The sequence below is a fragment of the Hemicordylus capensis genome, chromosome 4 (assembly GCF_027244095.1).
Source record: "Hemicordylus capensis ecotype Gifberg chromosome 4, rHemCap1.1.pri, whole genome shotgun sequence".
Taxonomy (NCBI): domain Eukaryota; kingdom Metazoa; phylum Chordata; class Lepidosauria; order Squamata; family Cordylidae; genus Hemicordylus; species Hemicordylus capensis.
The window spans coordinates 281,621,948-281,634,581 of NC_069660.1; the positions used below are offsets into that span (position 1 = coordinate 281,621,948).

The following is a 12,634-nucleotide window of genomic DNA, read 5'->3' on the forward strand; positions in this document are numbered from 1 at the left end:
CGATCTAATTACTCTCACTAATTCCCTATCTCTGTAAAGCACTTTGAGATCTCCAGATAAAATGGGCTACAAGCTGCTCTGGAGTATTATTCATTCACACTGCTTAATAGTTACAAAGCCATCTCAGCATTGTGCAAACTCACAAAATAAAAATGGTTTATGCAGTCTTTCAGATTAAAGGATAAGACTTCTCAGCTTTTGCTAAAACATTTGGGTGATTAATCTAGCATTAACAATCATTTCTGCAAAGGTATTGTGGCTGTAAAAGAGAATGTATTAAATGCTTATCATGTCTGAGTATTACATTTTAAAAATATAATTAAAAATTGGAGAAAATATTTTGCATTCATTGTACATAATGAAACTAAGTAATTCAATCACATTTTATAATCGATTCAGATGGCTAAGACTCCAGATGTGGAAGGATTTAGTAGTGTATAGCTTTAATAGTGGCATTCAAGGGTTAGGAGGCTAACTCCATGGGGTGCTCTAATCAATTACTGTTTGGGTGGGGGTTGTCTTTTCTCCTTAATTCCTAAATGGACAGATACATAAATATAGCATAGTAACACATTTCCTACCAGTCCTTATATTGTCACCAATAATGTTTCTGTGGAGGGCTCCACAGAATTGTATGGATGTTTAGGGGAAAACACAGTCACATATAAAGAAAGGGTCTTGCACCCCACCCCTCCCATCTGCATTCAGATGTCCTGGAGAGCACCCTCTCTGCAGCCAGCAAAACTACAGAGAGGCAGGGGATCTGGCTGTGTGGGCTTGCTTGAAGGACAGTCTGCACAGCCAATCTGGGAGGGAAGGAGGGAAGAGCTTCCTCCTTCAGCTCCAGTCTGGCCGAATGCAGCCTACAATGCTGTGTTCAGATGGAATGGAGGCTCCCTGGACCCTTGGTTTTGAGCAGCAAAACTCAATACAAACTGAGGGTTCAAATTGGATTCTTCTCAGTGCAACCTTGGGTCACGCTACGGACAGGACCAGAGTTACACACATTCCAACATAACAGTAAGGAAACCATGGGTCCCTGCAATTCTGATTGCCCATCATGTGCAAATGCGGCCATTCCTTCCTGGAAAGAACAGATTCATTTAAAATAACTGAATATGTTCCATAGGACCCTCTTTTCTGGTATCTGTCTGTGGTAAACTACTGTCCCTATTTTGCCTTTTGGGGAGATTTTGAATCAAACCAGATGAGACTTTAATCATATCAGTGGTGCATATACAGCATAAAAGGAATGTGGGCAGCTCGAGCACCAACAGTGCCATCTGAACATCTGAACTCATAAGCACTTTTGATGGACTGCACTGCAGGGCAGCCAAGCTCTGCCATAAGGGCTCTGTGTACACACAGTTATATGATGTGACGCCCATTGGAAATACTGTATTTACCTGAATCCAAGACTAGTTTGCCCCCAAATTCTGTCATGTTAAAAATTGTGTGTGTGTGTGTGTGTGTGTGTGTGTGTGTGTGTGTGTGAAATTCAGAATTATATTCCTTTTGGGTAAATACGGGTATCACATGTTTTAACCTCTAATTTTTAAGGAGTGTCATCTTAAATTCAGGGTCATCTTCTATTCAGGTAAATATAGTAATGGGTGCCATGTCATGCAACTGCGTCCATGAAGTACTTACGATGGAGTGCTGCTGCCCTTCAGCACAGCCCTGTCAGTGGTGCTTATGCATGCTCAGGGGTATGGGCAGTGCTTAAGCCACCCACAGTCCTATGTGCTGTGTGTGAGCCCTGATGTGCTTGCTTTTTCTTATGTAAATAGCTTGCACTGGAGGGTCTGATCTGGATGGGAACTAGAGCAAGGGGTAGAGAGTCTTCAATCCTATCCCCAATACAGTTCCAGTCCAGATTGGAGATTAGCATGTGCTATTTGTAAGAGGGAAATGGCTTCAGTTGGCCACAATGAAACATTTTTCCAAGGCAAAGAGCACACATGAACAAATTGATCCAGATCAGGACCATAGCAGGGATGTAGGCTTTAAGCTGGCCAGTCTCTGCCACACTTCTGATCCTGAACAAGTCCCCCCGCCCACCACCACTGCATGTACTATTTATGAAGGAAAGTGCGAGTATGCCAGAGTGATCTGATTGAAGTCACATCTGGTTGGGCTGATGTTTTTTAAACATGAGCCTAGCACAAGTGGTAATAGCACAAGTAGCTATTTGTTATACTTTAGCTCTCTACCCATTGTGTCCAGGAATTAAATCTCTAAGTGGGAGGTAAATGCTTGATCTCTAATGCACATGTAGGCAAATGGGTGCATGTGAACACCAAAGCACCAAGCAATGCCTACCTTGTCCCTTTTCATGAATGGAAAGCTGCTTTGAGAAGACAAGGCTCAGACCAGGGGAGGCAGCAAACCTTTGTTTTCTTTCTTCAAGCTAGAAAGCAATTAAATAAATAAACCAACAAGAAATCAAGAGGGAAAGACAAGGTCAGTTTCTTAGGGCTAGTCTTTTCTAGGGTTTGATTTCTGGCTGGCTTGGCCTTTGTTTTTGACAGGTCAGCTTCAGCTTCAGTTTCAGTTTTGCCTAGAGAAACAGTGAGTGGGGATAGCTGCTGGAGTCTCAAAGTTTGTGGGAAAGGCCACATTCCTGAGACGGCTCAGTTTGGAAGCAGCTCTTGAGGAGATAAGGCTCAGACCAGGGTAGATTTGTGACCCAGAGCTTTGCAAACAGGAGTTTGCTAAGATATCAAAGGAGTTTTGCATGGAGTTTAGTGGGGAAGTGTGTGAGGAGGCATACAAGGGGTGCCACTTTATCATGAAAGAGAAACCCAGCACAAGGAGAAGGCAAGCACTACCCCACTTATGTAATTTTCTTAGAGGACAGAGCTTGAAACTAATACTTAGCTGACAACTACAGCTAAGACCTAGCTTTCAAGTAAAGAAGCTCTATATATTCTAAAAAGCCAATAAAGCTAGTTATAAAGGTAGAATGCCAGCCAGGGAGGGGGTGCTTCCCAGTGTACTGCACAGAGTGTTGCATGTATAACTATCTGGTTGAGGGGCAGAAATCGTTGGTGTGCACTCGGTGCAAAGAGTTCCTTGCCCTTGGGGAACAAATCTGTTCCCCCAGAGCCAAGGTGGCTGACCTGGAGAAGCTCAGGGAAGCAGAGGCATGTGGAATAGACCCTCGGGGACATGATAGAGGCATCCCACTCCCAGGCTGAATTACACACACACACACACACACACACACACACACACACACACACACACACTTCATTCTCCTCTGCTCTCTTGGAGAATGAAGGCCTCAGGGAAGGAGGACATCAGTCTAAGGAAGAGGGGCATGTCTGGAAACCTTCAGGAGCACTGGTGCTATATTAGTGTTTCCCCCATTGTATTTTAACCATGAGTACCTTTTGAAAAACACTATCCATCCATTTGCTCTGAAGCAGGAATTCAGTAACACTTTTTTAAAAATACAAGAGATAACATGAAGCACTGATGCTTCCTTAGGATGTCAGCCAGTGAGACTTACTTCTGAATACAGCTTCTATCACCGCTGCATGACTTGCATAGAAGAAGGGATTACATTGCTGGAGTGAAATTCCTTCGGTTTCTATACAATTTATAGAGGTTTGGAAACTCTGTCTTCCTTTACATCTGAGCTCCACCATCTGAGTTGGGGAAATAATTGCTTCCCAAGTTTGAATTTGATCAGTTCCCTCTGATTGTTCTTGTTAACCAATCAGTCCTAGCTGTAGCATTCAGTTCATGAACCCAAAGACAATTTACATAAGATAGCCATTTAAAAACTGACAACTGAATGAATTTTTTAGACGTGAGTCACAATTAGGTGGAAGATCAATTCAGAATCAGAAAACAGTATAACATTTCGTGGAAAGAAAGAATTCCCTATAAAGATGTCAACCATTTCTCATTTTTAAAAAAATCCATGTAACCATGTATTTCCCCCTCTGTGCTTGATATCACACACATCCATTCTCATGCTGTTCCAATGACTCACATGCGGCATACGATTTATATTAAATTTATGCTGCTCACATTCTTTGCTTAATGAGAACAACAAAAAAAAGTGGCAATTCTATGTCAATCTGCAAAAATTTTCCATTGTCCTCCAATATGTAGAGCAATTTGTAAGAGTGGAAGATTATTCTCTTGCTGTATTGGCTGCTTTTTTTTGTCAATGCTACATAAGGACTATGAAATACCAAGCAGTAAACAAGACTTGTTAAATATTCGTCGTCTTGGAAAATACAATGTAGCATCTTATTATTTGTTGGTCAGAAGATACTCCAGGGAATGATGGAAGCTGCTGAAAGGCCAAGATTGTGCACACCTGGAAACTCATCCTTTTCCTGAAAGGTCATCACATAATCTCTAAGGCAGCTGTCAGCAGGTCTAGCCATTATAGTAGCATATAACAACGCTATTGATATGAAAATATCATCGTCGTCAACTCTCAGTTAAATAACTGGAGAACAGCAGAATCTGAGATTTTAATGGTGTCAATGCTTCCTCCTCCTCCTCCTCCTCCTCCACTGGTCCTTCCCCCAGCATCCACATGCCTTCCCGCCCTACCCCCACCCTTCACATATTCAACCTAAGGTCTGAAAAGGGGCACCACCATACATACAGCTGTGTATGCACAAAATTCCCCATCACACAGGATTTCCAATCATATGGAGCATCTATGAGCACACAGTTTTAGGCATATGTTTTCAAACATTGCACTTGTGAAGACTGAGGGGATGGCCAGCAGGAATGCTGCCATTGGAGGCAATAGGCTTTAGGGGAGGAGATCTGGTCTTGTGGTAGTGAGCATGAATGGCCTCCTTTGCTAAGCAGGGTCTGTCTTGGTTTGCATTTGAATGGGTAACAATTCTTTGCTCAGTTACCTCTGCTAACTGAACAAAGAGGCACCTTTTAAAAGTGGTGATTCTCTGTATTTAGCAGGGGGAGAGCAACTGGCCCTATCCAACCCCAGCACAGCATCCCTCAAGTGGCTGTTGCTGGTGTCAACCTTATCTTTCTTTTTAGATTGTGATGTCTTTGGGGACAGGGGACCATCTTTTTATGTATTATTTATTTTTCTATGTAAACCACTTTGAGAACTTTGGTTGAAGGGCAGTATATAAATATCCGTAGTAGTAGTAGTAAATGTGAGTGCCATAAAATATTCTCCTTAGGGGATGGGGCCATAGCTCAGTGGAACAGCATCTACATGCTTGCATGCAGAAGGTCCAAGGTTCACTCCTTGGCATCTCCAGATAGGGCTGGGAAAGACTCCTGCTTGAAACTTTGGAGAGCCGCTGCCAGTTAGTATAGACAGTACTGAGCTAGACGGAACAATGGTTGGACATAATACAGGGCAGCTTCCTATGTTACCCTCCTTATCCACAGGGTGATTGTGCACAGGGGTTGTGCAAACAGGTTTCTGGAATAATGTGATTATAGCCCAGATCACATATTATGTTCAATGCATATACTCTGTATTTGCAATGCACATAGACGCAAAGATGCATGAGAAAGGCTGTAAAATATATGCACTGATTTCAGAATAAACTTCTCAGGAGGAATGTATGTAAAGGTGAGAGATACATGTGTCCATTTGAATGTTTGCATAATCCAACCCGGGTACGGTTATATGCGCGTGGGGGCTCTCTTCCTAGCCCTTTCCTTGTAGCATGTCTCCAGGGTGAATGCATGTGCATGGGCAGAGAGGGGAGAGATCAGGATGATGGTGGCAGGGGCTGCCACCAGAACAGAATATGACAGCTCGTAGTACCAGTCAGAAGCAAGTCAGTTTCCTGAAACAGGTGAGCCCCACATTCTGGGGCGTCATGGAAGTCTGACCCTCCCAATTTCAATGAATGTTTTGATACTGGCAGACCTAGGTAGTAGCGGAACCCAGCGTAATAGAGCTTCTGGCTCTTCATTGCTATCTGAAGCCAGAAGCCAGGCAGCTTTCTGTTATTCCATGCCATTGTGTCCCCCTGTCTCTGGATCCATTAAAGGCTGGGTGCTCAGCAGCTCCAGGCACAATAAAGGTCCTCATTCTGAACATAAGAGGCCTACAGGGGTGAGGGCATAGTGTTGTCTACCATAACAGGAAGCCACAAGCATCTGTCTCCATGCTCTGGGTCCTCCTGTGACTTCAGCACTAGGGGCCCCTTGTATAACCTGAAAGATATACTAGCTGTGCAGGTTTGAACAAGTCATAACTGGGATAGAAAAAGTCCAGATGTGGAATCCTGTGGGTGCTATTGCATTGCAGACCATCTTTGTTAGATGATACAAGGAAGACCAAAATAGCTTCAAAGTTAGAAAGGTTTATTAAAGAAGTGCAAAGCTTTCCAGCTAGTGCCCATTAGAAATGAAATTTACAATTTTAAATATCCTTACAGTTCCCTTTTCAAGGCAATATCTGATTTCTGCATTTCAAATTTACTCCCTGCTATTTTTATTAGCTAAAATAATCTGCCCTCGCCTTCTTATATCAATCAAATGCAGCTGAAATTCACTGTAATCTTGCAGGCCTTGGTTGTTATGAAAATACAGTTGCTAGGATACCTCCATTAGTTCATCTTCATGTTGCACTGGTCTATCAATTAAGGAAGAAACATTCCAGTTAATTCTCAGTGCAGCTATATAGGCCCTTAAGAATATTACTTCCTTTATCTCCAAGTGGCATTTCTCTATCCAGCTTTCACCTTCTAATCTATAAAATATTAATCATAAAGAGTCTGCATTGGGTTTACATATTAGTGTAATGACTCAATTCTTATACTTAACCTTTTCTTTCTGTTCTATTCCGCCCCCGCCCCCACCCCTTGTCGGGAAAGTTAGTACAATGACATGCTGATTATTTCATCCGTGCTGGAGAGAAGCACTTAAAACAGACCTGTACAGCTTGTAACTCATCAGACTGAAGAGCCAGCAGCTGCATTGTGGCTTGTTAGAAGAATCCTTGAGAACCCTCCGGTTTTTACAGTCCCAGGCAGGCAGCAATAGAAGATTTATCAAGTTTCTGGTTGCTTCATACACGGGGGGTAAGATGCCTCTGGCTTAGCAGTACATGGTCTGTGAAGAAGTTTAATCCTAGTATGAAAGCAGACCCATAGCCAAGAGAGAGGGTTATGCTAGGGCAGGCCTGCCCCCCCCCGCTTTTCATTTGTTGTTGTTTTCCAAACAAATAATTTTAAATAACTGAATGCTGCTTGCACTTAGGTCTGATGGGGACCAGATCAGCTGCCCTCTCTACTTTTTTTGTGTCCTCCCCCACCACCACATTAACATTTGTGGTTGGCTATAGGTGTGTATGAAAGAAGTCATAAAAGTGCCCTTTGAAATGGACAGGTCAGTTCAAAAGTAGAGTTACAGTTTTATTAATGCTTTCCAGCATATAAAAGAGCAAACTGGAATATCTAATATGGATTAAATCAACTAAAGATTACTGACCATATAGGAAGCCCGTGACAATGATAGGATATGTTATTGTTGACAGTAACCTCCCTTTGTTGGGGTACAACAACAGCTAGTTTTAATTTCACTTATTTATTTATTTATTTGTTTGTTTGTTTGTTTATTTATTTATTTATTTTATCTATAGTGTTTATTTAAGTAAAAGTAAAATGTGCCGTCGACTCAGTGTCGACTCCTGGCGACCACAGAGCCCTGTGGTTTTCTTTGGTATAATACAGGAGGGATCTACCACTGCCATCTCCTGCACAGTATGAGATGATGCCTTTCAGCATCTTTCCTATATCGCTGCTGCCCAATATGCAGTAGGTGTTTCCCATAGTCAGGGAAACATACCAGTGGGGATACAAACCGGCAACCTCTGGCTTGCTAATCAAGTCATTTCCCCACTGGTTTCTGTTTGTCTACGCTAAATATGTGATGGGGCATTTTGTGACTGTGGATCACAAATTTTGGCTCACCATTAGAGCCAGCCAAAATGTGTGACCACCATGACCCAATGACATCTCTGGCATCACACTGAACTTTGGGGCATGTATCTCTACAGCATGAAATCAGAGATGTTCTCCTGTATTCCTCCCAGCTCCAAGCTCAGGAGAAGGAGGGATCATCTAAATATATTCTCTAGAGCACAGTAGCCCATAGAAGATACCCTGAGTTTGGGGCTGGGGTGGAGGCCCGCTGCTTCTTCCTCCTCCCTCTGTGGCTGCTGCCACTGCTTCCCCAATCCCTTCTTCTTACCTCTTCCTAGCACTAAATGGTGCTGACCTTGCAAGCCACTTTTGCCACACCTCCCTTTCTAGCAGCTCCAAACACCAGCAGTGCTCAGTGCATGATCTGCTGCTTCTCCCACCTTGATTGACCCAACCTGGAAGGAATTGGGATGCACCAGCTCTGGGCGGTGATATCTCTAGCACTGAGCACCAACTGATGCCCTGAGGTTCTTGGAAGGGGTGTGGAGGCAGCTTGTGCACTCAGCATTGCATGGTGCTGGGAAGGGAAGCAGGGGAGGGTTCAGGAGATGCCACAGCTCACAGCATATAGAGCAACTGAGGCAAGAGAACATCAGAGGAGGTAGGGATGCTTATACAGTGAACACATTTGTGAAACCCCTATCCCATACCTGGGACAGGATCCAGACTAAGTCATGACCAGTTTTGGGAAATCTTCTTTTTGGACATTTCAGACTACAAATCCCATCAACCCCAGGCTTTGGCCATTGTTACCAGGGATGATGGGAGCTATAGTCCAAAAACAAGAAGATACCAAAAACAAGACTGCTAAACCCTATTGAAATAAATGAGACATGACTAACTTAAGTCCCATTAATTTCGATAGGTCTTAGTCATGATTAATTTAGTTTGGATCCTGTCCTTAGTGTCCTGCCTGAAAATCCAGGCACCAACACCTCCAACTTTCTTTTGCAGTATCTTAATTGAGTGGATGGAGATGAAGGAGAAAAATGATAACAGAAGAGAAGGACAGACCTTGAGTGACCCACAAACCCATCTGCTTTCCATCTTGAGAAGCTTCCTAACTGGAGAGCATCTTCTTGTACATGGTTTGCTGCCCTCATGAAGGTTCAGATAAACTAGATTACCAGAAAACCTTGAAGCTTCTTACAAGTCTGGGCCATCAACACCAAAGGAAGGATTATTCTCTCTCATAATTTGTGACGGTTATTCTTACCACTTCCTACAATCTAGCAACATCCCTGCAATCAGCAGCCACTGATGAAGCCACTGAGAAATGCACAGGCCCATTGAAAACTACTTGCGGCCTTTTAAAATATAACTGAAAGGTCACATGTTTCAAGAGCATCGCCTTTTAGAAATATTTTTGTAATACACTTCCTTTCCCAAAAACTAGCTTAGTGTTACTCTCTAAAAATCTTTACACATGTTCTACTCATTCCTTCTCTTGTGTTGCTAAGGGAACTAGGCCTGCATTTCTCCTTTTCCTTTTTATGTAGGTGGATTTCCCCGAGAAAAAGCCTTGGGTACAGATAGCTCCCCACACAGCAAGAGAATATAAACTTTAGATAGGTGTTTTTGTCTTTACTTGGGGATAGAAGAAGCAGGCCTTCGTGTTTTTCCATTGTATTGCTGATTGGTGGGCCCTGCCCCAATAAATGGGATGGGGGGAAGATGAGCTAGTCAGCAGGACTTGGATATTCTACAGCTACATTTTGGTAGATGACTGAATGGGTTGATGGGATATGAGGATGTTTGGAGTTAGAGCAAAGGAAGTGGTAAACAGAAGCGGCTTTTACTCCCGCTGTCCTTATCCCTCTGACATAAAGCTAATGATGGCTGGTGAAACAGTTCTTTGGCAAACATCATATAGTCATCAAGGTGGCAAATTGATTGCTGCTTTTACCTTCAGATGTTGCAAGGCAACTAAGCATGACAAACAACAGTCCAACACTGGTGTGCCTGAGAAGCTTCATACATCAGCTCTGTTGATGGTATAGGGCTCCCCGGACATTGCCTTAGGGCAGCTTACGCAGCTATCTTGTTGAAGCTATGCAGGTTCCGATCTGGACAGTGCACAGACGGGTGACTGTCTGGGAACTCCATGTACACACTTTGGCCACATTTGCACATAATACCAAACTGGAGTTGGATGGGGCATAGGTTGGAATTCAGGTACATCTGAATGCATGAAACCACGTTTCGCAGCAAAAGTGACCTGCATTTTCCCTCACAAAGCTCCAGTTTGAACCTTTGGTTTGTAATGAATTTCACGGCTCCAACTGGAGGTTTGAAGGTGGCAGCATTACATCCAAATGCAGGCACCACCATAACCAGTGTTTCATGATGTTTCTGGAACCAAAATCATAGAGAGGGCAGGAACCCAACGCACCCAGGAACGTGGCTGCTCAATGCATGCTGCGCTTCCTGCTGGCTGTCTCTCCAAGCAATTGCCACGCCCGCCCTCGTCTCTGCAATCCTCAAGCCATTGCGCAGCAACAGGGATTCTGCCTTGTCCCATCCCAAATGTCTAAGCCTGCCAAAGGGAGAAGTCACATTGAGGAATGCCCACTTTCCACTGTGTCTCTTGTCCCCCCCCCCGCCCCCCGGGGATGGGGTGGCAAAATGGGCACTATGTGTTTTGGTCTCCAAAAATGAATCGACAAAGTATGTTCACAAGCACATGCAGTTGCAGTGGCAACCCGATTAGATCACTGCAAAGATAACATATGGCAGGGCAGCAATACCCGGGGTGGGGTTTAAAAGGCAGCCCCACCCAGGAAGTTTTGAATGGCTGTGCTCTGTTTTTTTTGTACAATAAAGTGGGGGAAGGGGGGGCAGCTTCTTGGGGGAAAGCATGCAGTTTGTGGCATTATTCATGAGAAGAACCATCTAGCAGGAGCAGTACTACTACTGGTCACACGAGAGATTCCTTCTGTCTGATGACGGATGTTGCTCCAGAGTGGACCACTCTCTCATGAGAGTAAAAGGCCATGGAGACATGCATGCAGGCCAGGCAGCAGATGCCACCCAGCTTGATTGCTTGACAGAAGCAATCTGTGGGGACGGGTACCCCAGCAACACCTTTCCCTGTTTTGGCAACTGCTGCCAAGAAGCAGAACAAGCAGTCCCTCTGCCAGTCCGGTTATCCATTGGCACATAGCCATGTTTGGTTTTGCCCAGTACGGCGACCCTACTTTCCTGAAATCACTTTCGTGGGGTCCCCTCATCCACAATTGCCCATAGCAGCCAACCTGCACATGTCGCAACACTGGTCCAAACCTGGGAAATTTGTGTTGGGAACTCTCTCTGGTAAGAGATACCCTTCTAATATAGCAGAGTGCACAGAGGCACAACACAGCGGAGTCTGCCCCGGCAAGTGTGTATGCTAAGAGTAAAATAACTTGGAGCCAGTTCATTGTTTCAGATCAATATATGGAGTATTTATTAGTGAACTCCATTCTAGATAGTAAAGTGGAGAGATAGAATCTCTAATCTAGCTAGCTAGCTAGATGCAGAGGGATTCTGCATCTCCGCACACATGGTGCCGGGAGAGAGGAGCATGGGTGTTGCTAGGGAGAAGAAAAGGGAAGAGGAAGTGGCAGGAAGGAAGTCCCTAAGAGTAGCAATCTACATTTCAAAGGGATAGTGTCAGAGCAGTAGAGAAGGGATGACCAATGTCTTGACCTCTCTAGCCCTCTGACTCACTAGTCTGTCCCCCTCTGTCACTGAGACATGAGACAGCGCAAAGTCCTTCCAACAATTTGAATGAAAGGAAAGATCCTGTCCAGGTGTTTCTCTAGTCTGCCTACCTGGGACTGCCTGGACACATGGAAAAGCCACTACTCTTTGGAAGTATGAAACAGTTGCCTGGAAAGAGGGGGTCAGAGTTTACAAGTTCTATTGTTTACCAGAGAGAATGAGGGGCCCACACAAGTGGGAGGTCCCCTTGATTTGGATGGCCTAACTCATGAGAGTGCAGTCTGACCAAGCTCACTGAGCCACTGGTCCTTCCCAGTGGACTGGCCCTCTAATGTTAGGGCTAATCCCCAGGCAGCAAACCGACATGGGGGCAGGAGTGTGCATGGGTGTTCCTGGATTGCTTTGGACATGTCTGCCATCACAAGACCATCCTTTGTCACAGTGGACCAGACCCCAGGATCCTTTGCCCTCCCTCATATACATATTATCTCCTAGGAAGTCATCATGATCCCTTCCCAGAGTAGCAGAAAAAGAGTTGCGGTTTGGTCCTGCCTGGTTATTATGCCATTTTGGCTTGAAAGTCATAAGGTTGTTAACATGACATTGCAGCAATCATTGACTGTTCAGGACATTCATGTTTTCTTGGGGTACATCCCCAGCATATGGAATCTAGCATTACATCAAGAATTGTGGATTCTTCGTGATTGGGTGGGTCACCAAAAAGATTAAAATACAGCACTGGGAGGACAAATCTACTCCTGATCTGCAACTGTGGATAACTGAAATGTGTTCCTTGTCAGCATTTGAACTTGTATTTTTCCAATGGAAAGATAAAGGGGAGGAATTTCCAGCTATTTGGTCAAATTTTAATGAATTGTTTATGCTTTGAAGACAAAAGATATATATCCATCCCCCCGCCATTGCTTGTAATTGTGCTTGTGTGTTTTGGTGTGGAGCTCTTATGAGGGCAGTGGTGCACT

The 12,634-nt window shown here is 44.2% G+C and overlaps 1 long non-coding RNA gene across 1 annotated transcript in view; it reads right to left on the reverse strand.

Annotated features, from left to right (window-relative positions):
* The window catches only part of LOC128322094 (uncharacterized), a 118,478-nt gene that overhangs the window by 64,008 nt on the left and 41,836 nt on the right, over nucleotides 1–12,634 (reverse strand). The window contains exon 2 of the long non-coding RNA XR_008305519.1: nucleotides 2,323–2,410. This is a non-coding gene — a long non-coding RNA (uncharacterized LOC128322094). The remainder of the gene's footprint in view (nucleotides 1–2,322; nucleotides 2,411–12,634) is intronic.